The 9175-nt window shown below is 43.5% G+C and overlaps 1 pseudogene; it reads left to right on the forward strand.

Annotated features, from left to right (window-relative positions):
* The first annotated feature begins 3731 nt into the window (after nucleotides 1-3731).
* LOC122477745 lies at nucleotides 3732-4627 on the forward strand (annotated as a pseudogene).
* Nucleotides 4628-9175: the final 4548 nt, after the last annotated feature.

Consider the following 9175-nt stretch of genomic DNA (forward strand, 5'->3'; position numbering starts at 1 on the left):
GGCTTATGATTCTACATGTCATCTTTAAGGTCGTAGGCATAGAACTTACCAAATATTTGCTGATGTTCATGTCCACTGCCATCTACCTCTTGGCTCTGATCTACCAATACAGGGAGAAAAATAAGTGTATTGTTTCTTATATCCAGATTAAGGCTGCTTAACACAGGTTCATAATGCTGTCGTGGCATACAATATAAGGCATGTATTCAGTTCGTGTGTCTCAGGGTGAACTGGGGGCTCTGTCCATCTTCTAAGCAGGGTACAATTGTTGTGGTCCCTCTAGTGAGGGAGGGAGAGAGCAGGGAACGGAAATAGAAGGCAGGATGCAGAGGGCTCATATAGGCTCTGGGAAAGCAAAGGGAAGAGGCTGGGAGGTGAAAAAGGGAGAGAAGCAGAAGAGGGATGTAGGTTGCCTGCGAGTGTCAAAAATGACAGCAATCATCATCATCATCATCATCATCATCATCATCATCATCTCTATTATCAGTCAAATTTATTATATGTCTAACATTCTGGTAATGCTTTGCATGTATGAACACATCTATTTTCCTAACAACTTTGAAATGTGAGTGCTATTATTGTCTCCACTTTGCAGATAGAGTAACGGAGGGACAGAAAGACTAAGAAGCATGCCCAATATCACAAAAGTATTAAGTGAGACAACCAGCATTTGAATCAGGCCATCTGATGCTCCCTTTTAAGTGTGCAAACTGTTCGCCACAGTGTATATTATGTGCCACCATTACTACATTCTAGTTACTATTATTATTGGGGCACGTGTGTGTGTATGCACACATACACCATGGCCAGGAGGTGAACTGCCATTACCTTTGTTATGTGCACACAAATGAGTTAACTCTGGGAATCTCTTTTTGCGCTTATGTGGAAAGAGTACTTTGAGGAAGTGGACATTTAGTGGTGTCCATACTTAGGGTAACCAACTTGTCCCAGGTTTCCTGGGATTCCACCAGTTTTAGCACTGCAAGTCCCATGTCCCAACTGTATGTTTTATTATTTCTTCCCACTGAATACACAAGGGGGCATTGTAACCATTCAGTCATGCATTCCTCAAACATTTATTGAGCGCCTAATCAGAGGTGTGATTGCTGCCCAAGAACCTAGCACTGAAGATGGGGTGGGGTGCCAGGAAAGTGAGGACCCTTCCATAATCCCAAATCAAAAAGAGTAAAATATAGGTATTTAAATGGACAAATGCTTACATGGCATTGACTCTGTGCCAAGTACTATAATGAGCACTGTACATTTTAGCTCATTTAATCCTCATAAACAGCCTATGGCACGGTCACTATCATTATCATCCCCACTGTAAAGAAGTGGAGGCAAAGAGGGGCTAAGTACCTTGCACATTGCATGGCTGGCAAGTGGCACAAAGCCAGATTTGAACCCAGGCAAGGCCCTAATTGCTCCAGAGCCCATGTCTCTAACTGCTGTGGCAGGCTGTGAAGAAAGGGCCTGAACCCCTCCATCAAGAACTCCGTGTGCCCTCAGTGTCTTCCTAGCCCTGCTTAGAGGTTTGTCCCTAGCTCAGCAGTTCTCAACCTTGAAGGTTGAATTGAACCTTGAAGGCACAATTATAATCACCAGGGAGTTTAAAAGATAATACTGATTCCCCAGGGCCCCACTTGCAGAGATTTTGATTTAACTGAGCCACCTTGACCTGGACATCAGGATTTTTTAAAGCCTCCCTCAAGGGTCTTATGTATAGCTGGGTCTGAGAACAAGGTGGCCAGACCCTCCCCTCTAGCAAGCTGGGCTGAGTCTTCTAATCCAGGGCTTCTCAAATGCTAGAATGCGTCTCAGTCGGCTAAGAACTTGATTAAAATGCAGATTCTGATTCACTAGGTTTGGGGTGGGAATGGGAGGACCAGAGATTCGGCATTTCTAACCAGCTCTCAGGGTGCTGATGTTATTGGTTCATACATCACACTTGGGGTAGAAAGGATTTTGAGGCAAAGTGTAGTCCATAGACCTACTGAGTCAGAATGTGCATTTTAATGCACATTTGAGTTTGAGAAGTCCTATTCAAACCCTGAGCTGCCAAAAGGTTCTGGGAGTGGGTTTCAGATGTGCCAAGGTACTGCTTCCCCTTGGCTCTTAGAAATTTGGTTGGTGACCTCCAGGGCACTACTGCAAAGCAGCCTCACTGACCCTGATCCTATGTGTATGCAAATGTCATGTCTCACCGCTGACCATCATGGAGAAAAGAGTGGGAAGTCCTGCTCTAATACAGTCTTGTTGCCCCCTTCCCTCATACTCCCAGCAAGCCTTTGCTCACGCTGTTTCTTCACTGGACTTTGACCAGCCTTACCCAATTTCTGAAGGTCAAGTTCCTGTCCTAATTCCTCCTCTATGGAGCCGTTCCCATTCCCATGTGGCCATTTCAAACCAACAGACGTTCTTTTTTTTCATATAACAAATGCCAAATAACATTTCCTATGTTCCAAGTACTGCTCTACACCCCTAACATTATTCATCCATCCATCCATCCATCCATCCATTCATTCAATCCCCACTTTACAGGCAGGAAAACTGAGGCACAGAGCAGTGGAATAAGTTGCTCAAGGTCACACAGCTAATAAGTGGAAGGGTCAAGATTCAAACCCAAGTAATCTGGCTTCGGAGTCACCACACTGAACCACAATGCTAAGATTCTTCTCACTGGTGTGGGACTTACAGAAGAATTCGCAAATAATGCCAAGTGTGGACAGAGAAAGAAGATGTATGAATTTATCGTGGCTGGTATGACAAACTACTACACACTGGGTGCCCTGAAACAACAGTAATGTATTCTTTCACAGTTCTGGAGGCCAGAAGTCCAGGCTCATGCTGTTGGCAGAGTCATGCTCCCTTTGAAGGCTCTAGGGAAAGATCCTTCTTTGCCTCTTCCTGGCTTCTGGTGGTGACCAGCTCACAGACACACAGGCACATCACCCTGATCTCTGTCTCCATCATCACATGGACTTCTCTGTGTGTCACTCTGTGGCCTCTTCTTTGCTTATAAGGACACCAATCATTGCATCAGGGCCCATCCTAATCCAGTATGGCCCCATCTTAACTTATTATATCTGCAAAGACCCTATTTCCAAGTAAGGTCACATTCTGAGGTCCCAAGTGTACATGAATTTGGAGGGCTGGGGGGAGACACTATTCAACAGAGTACAGGAGAGCACAGAGATCGTTGCAGGACAGCAACTGTCTCTTACAAATCCTCAGCTACTATCAGTTTCAAAATGCTGCTGAGAGGCCTTAGGACCTCTGACTAACACTTGCCAGATTCAGCTGAGGTGTAGCAAGCCATGGAATAGCTGTAAGTTTTGGTCAACAGACTGCAATTTCTTCAGTGCCAAGAGAACATCATTTAAAAACTTCTGCACACTGTCCAATATCTGATTGTGCTTGCGGGTTCTCCCCAGACCAAATTAATCAGATTAATTTTATGTGTACAACGAGTATGATAAAACTGCTGCTTTTGGAGAGTTTGCAGGTGGCAGGCGCACAGGTGAAATGGAGCGGCCGTGCATTATCTAGGCTAGCATATGATAGTGAAGTAGCCTTCGGTAGCCTGTGGCGGAGATCTTCTGCGGGAGCTATTTGGACATCGGAGCGTCTCTGTGAAATATCCAAGCCCGGTCTGTGATAAGCTAAGGAGTCTTGTCGTCAGCACTCCTGGGCCGCAGCATAGATACTCTGAGCCAAGATCATCTGAGGCAATGTGCAGAGGAAAGTTCCAACTCCAGGACAAGAACCAGAGAGGATGGTGTCCATACTGCCTACCTCACCATGTCAATACTGAGCTCCTAGAGAAGGAGATAGGTGCTGCCATGGTTTCAGGTGCTCAACATGATGTGTGGGTTCTAAATGAGTCGGTATTAGAGCACTTAGGTGCTGGAGTTAAAGGTGAAGCTGCGAACACTGAGCAAACAAGTGAAAAATTCAGGAACATAAGTGACAAAAAAGTGATTGAAGTGGGAAAAAAAAAAAAAAGGATCTTGAGGACACCACATCCGTAACTAATGACACTGGTGGAGAAGCTGCTTCTGAGGATAAGTGGTAGTGTTACTGAGTGCAAGAAACTGAACTCTCTAGACCAGAGACAGGTGTTGCTGTTGTTGGGCCCTGAAAGATTAGTATTTAGACTGTCCTAAGTGAGCCCATCATCCTTTCGTTCCTGTTATCACTGCCACACCTGCAAAGAAGGAAAGTGAAGGCACTGATGTTCCTTATTGCCAAAGCACCATTTTGGCCCCAGTTATCTGAAGATCTGTAAGAAAAGGAAGAAAAACCCCAATTTCCTGATCCCTGCAGCTCAGTGAAATTCTCAGATGTGGCTCACAGTTCTGAAAGCCCAGAGACCATCTCAAGCACGAGAGAACAATCAGATGGCCTTAGAAAGCAGAGACCAGACACACAAAATACAGAGGACTGACTAAATCTCTTGAAGCTGTGTAGCATATGTGAGAAGTAGCCATGAGACAGAATTATTATTCCCGGAAGAACAGGCCACCTTGTCACTTGTTCCCACTGCAACAGATGATTAAAGAATCCTGGGGCTTCATGCCCTCTTTGCAAGAACATTCAGCTGGTTATTAAGGTTTTTATGGTCTAGCTGAATGGGCAAGTCGCAGAGAAATGACAACCAGAGCCAGGTCAGGGATAAAATTGTCAGTACAGAGCATCTTCACTTAGTGTGATCCACTGTATCCGTTCCCTGATTCATGCAAACGTCCCTGTGCCAGGACATTTTCACTTCTAAATTCATAAGGAATTGGAGAGCAATTCTTCAAAACCAGCTCATTGATCTGGGGGCTCTATTTCCATGAAAAAGCTACTTTAATCACTCACATCCTTCCTCTAAAAAATAGGTTCTGGGAGGGAGCAACTACAAAGACAAACAAAAATACATCCATTCACCAAATTACCTGAAGATTAACCTTCTCCCTAGTTTTCTTCCCCATCCTTCTCTTCTATTCTGTTGGAAAATGTTCTTTGGCACAAAAATCCAAGGTGGCTATGAGAAAAACACTAAAGCTAACAATCAAAACACAAAAATTATGAGACATGTTACTGATCATTTACATTACAGTCAAGCTACATGGATCTGAGAAGCCAAAAGGAAAAATAAGCTTGGAAAACAAGAGATTTGTTCCACATGTGCCCAGAACGATGGTTATCAAACTTTTTGCTAATATACCCCTCAAAGAATTTTGAGAAACTGTATGCTCTTTTCCATGTGAAATCTTTTTTCATTTTTTAATGTTTATTTTTGAGAGAGAGAAAGAGAGAGAGAAAGCAAGAGTGAAAGCATACACACATACATGAGCAGGGGAGGTTCAGAGAGAGAGGGGGACAGAGCATGTCAAAGATCCACACTGACAGCAGAGAGCCTGATGCGGGGCTTGAACTCAAGAACCATGAGATCGTGACCTGAGCTGAAGTCAGACACTTAACCGACTGAGCCACCCTGGTGCCCCTCTTTTCCACATTAAAAAACTGAGATATAATGAACATACCATAAAATACACAGATCTTAAATGTTCTTTTCCTGTAAGTTTTAAGCATTTGAGAACCCACCACCCAAAACAAGCTATAGAACATTTCCATAACCTGAAAATCGTCCCTCTGGCCCCTGTGCAGGTGATCTTCCATGTCCTGACTCTCACCCAGGGTTAGTCTTCGTTCTACACATCTTTAATTTGACATCTAAATTTGCAAAATACACTTAATTGCTTACAAAGGAAGAAGTGATCAGCTCAAGTGTTCCACAGTTCCTTCACTGACAGGGAAGATGGAACCACTGAGTGTATTATTGGTCGCTTGTTATGCGCGGAATTTTACTCAAAGATGGCTACTTCTCATACTTTGGGCCCCAGCACTCTCTCAGCCTTTTTCATGTTCTTTATTTATTATGTCCTGAATAACACTACCTCATCAGTATTGGTAAGAACATTTGCAACCAATAGTTTAGTGCTCTGAGTGAGCCAGTCAGGCCCACAGTACCCTTTCTAGAATGCTGCCTGCCCTAACAAGGAGGTAGGAATGTGTGCTCCCTGCTACAGTTGATCATTCAAGTTGGCATGTGTCATAACCGGCTTGAAACCATTGGATAACTGTTCGTGGAGGGGATATTTTATTCCCCAGCTGGACTCAGGCATAATGACAAAGGAACAGACAGTGGAACCAGAAGACCAGGGTAGAAGACTCAATTCTGCCATTATGATGTGATCAGAGACAGACTCCTCACACTTCCTGAGCCGCTGTAGACTGTCAAATGGGACTAAAACCTACCTCACTGGGACACTGTGAGGAAAACGTTGGCGAGAAGAGTAAAAGTGCTTTGCAAAATGTCAGGTTCCCATCAGTGAGCTTTATCACTATTCTTTTAAACAGGAGGTAATACTTAAACTTCAAGTCCCCCTGAACATTGCATGTAGGAGGTCTTAACAAATATGTGTTAACTGAGTGATATACCTGTCTATAATAAATAAGAATAAAGAGTTGTAAATGTTATTGTTTAGGGAATCAAAAATTTGAAAATTAAATTCTCAACGCACACATGAATATAGATTTCTTAGCTCAGCTTAACATGTGTCTATAAGATTCAAGAAACAAGACACGTTCAGTTTAAAAAACAGTGGTCTGCAAATTTCCATCCCTTAGTAATCTGAAGATCTGCATGCAAAATCATCACCACTCATTCTTTTCCCAGCAGGAAAGTTAAGTAATAGCACACAGCGTAACCTCTGTTTGGAGAATCTATTCTCTATCCTTAATCACGTCTGCAGTTCTCCCAAGAACTGTTTCAAACATTTTCACGCTTACATAAATTGTAAAGCTGAGAATGAGAAATACTATTCTGGTAAGAGTAGGTCATGGTTGGTTTTCTGAATCTGGACAATTAATTAGTCCACCTGGCAAACATGAGCCAGGTATTCAGGAGTAGGCAACAAAAACAAGGTGACAGAGGGGATGCTAGCCAAGATGGATACACCCTCTACATCCTATCAGCCCCCGGGGACTACAACTAAGACAGGACACCAAAACAACAGCAGCAACAACTGGCAGAAGACTCTGAAAAGCAAATAATTAGCAGGCAGACTGGGGAGGCAAGTCAAAGAAGTCAGGATGATAGAGGACTTCCTGGGGTTTTTTCCTCTTTTATTTCCCAGTTTTGACCCCACAGTAGCCCAAGTCACAGAGCTAGACAGTGGTTCCACACGTGTCGTGGCTTCTCCCTCCTCAAACGCCCTCAGTCCTCCCTACTCAACTGAGGGGAAAAAGAGTGAGGACCATATGTGAGAAGTTTTAATGGGCAAGGCCTGGAGGTGATGCACATCACTTCTGTCCACATTCCATTGTTAAGAATCAGACACATGGTCACTCCTAACTGCAAAGGAAGGTGGGAAATGTAGTCTAGCTGTGTGCCAAGAGGAAAATAAAATTAGATACTAATCAGCATCAAAACAGTCTGTGCTACGTAACTGCTTTGGTACACAAAGGAGTGCAAAGGGAGCCTTGTGAACATAGCAGGGACGTCCAATAAGAATGGGGACTCAGAGACCAGAGAAGACTTTCTGAAGGACAGGACAGGAGTTGTACAAGACAATCAGGAAGGTGAAAGGGGGAGCATGGGAGGAGACCACAGCACGTACAAAGATGAAGAGGCAAGAAACATGCTGATGAATTTGAGAGACCCCCCAAATGATTCCCTCTTCCTTAGGCATAGCCGAATGGAAAGAGATCCAGGAAATGAGCCTTGAGAGGGAGGCAGGAGCCAGGATTTGAGCCAGAAAACTCTGTAGCATCACTGATATATTTTAATCAATTTAGGAAGAGCCTGACAATTGTGTAGAGAGTAGCTGTAAGCAGTATACCAGTTAGGAGACTTTTGCCATGGTCCAGGCAAGAAGCAATTTGAGCTTGAAGTAAGCAGTGGGGTACTATGAGGGGATCAGATATGAGATTTGAGATATTCATGAGTCAAAACTATAAGACTTAGCAACTGATCGAATATGGTATTTGATATTACAAATGGAGTCAAAGAAAATCCCTTTGTTTCATTCATTTCAGAAATATTACTGAACATCTACTATGTGTGTTCCTCTAGGTGCTGGAGATAGAACACTGAACAAATAAGCAAAGTTCCTGTCCTCATAGAGTTTACATTCTGGTGGAAAATTTTAAAGCATTAACAAGTAAATGTAAATTTATGATGTGATTATATTTAGCCAGTAACATGTTGTGTCTGGGTTGTCTGTGTGGGACATCTGTGTGGGGATTGCTTAATTGCAAGTTGTTTCTATGAGTCTGTTGCTCAGGAGAGAAGCCTTGGCCACGGATGTGGATTTGGGAGTCATCAGCATATGGGTGGATGCAAGTGACAAGAAAATGAATAGAATAGAAGGCTAGTGCAGGGAGAAAAGGGAATTCATGGCTGAAGACACCAAAAAGCCCCAGGGTTGTTTCTTCAGCTTCAGGCATAGCTAGATTCAGGGTTTTAAATGACAATATTGGATTTCTGTCTCTCTTTTAATTAATTTCTTGGACTCTCTTGGGCATGACGGCCTCTGGCAACCCCAAAGTCCCCAGTTCACATCTATTCATTCAATAACTCAGAAGAGATTTGTTTTTGTTTTTGTTTTCTGATAGCTCCAGCAGAAAAGTCTCCATAGAGACTGTGATTGATCCATTGGGGGTTACATGTCCATTCTTTTTTTAAAAAATTATTTTAAGTTTATTTATTTATTTTGAGAGAGACAGAGACAGACTGAGGAGGGGCAGAGAGAGAGAGAGAGAGAGAGAGAGAGAGAGAGAATGAGAATGAATCCTAAGCAGGCTCCACACTGTCAGCACAGAGCCCAATGCAAGGCTCCAACTCACGAAACCATGAGACCATGACCTGAGCTGAAACCGAGAGTCAGATGCTTAACCAACTGAGCTACCCAGGCACCCCTACATGCCCATTCTTGAACCAAGTCCTATAACCTGAAGTTGGAACATTCTGATCGACAATCGCCTAGGTCGTGAACCCAGACCTGTGGCAATGGGTGGGACAGGGTCAGCTCCATGAAATCCACAAGTGTGTTCCTCCAGGAAAGAGAAATTCTGGCACTAGCAAGTGGGAAAAGAGCTGTCAAGCAGGCAAAGACTAGAATGT

Source organism: Prionailurus bengalensis, chromosome X (assembly GCF_016509475.1).
Source record: "Prionailurus bengalensis isolate Pbe53 chromosome X, Fcat_Pben_1.1_paternal_pri, whole genome shotgun sequence".
Classification (NCBI taxonomy): domain Eukaryota; kingdom Metazoa; phylum Chordata; class Mammalia; order Carnivora; family Felidae; genus Prionailurus; species Prionailurus bengalensis.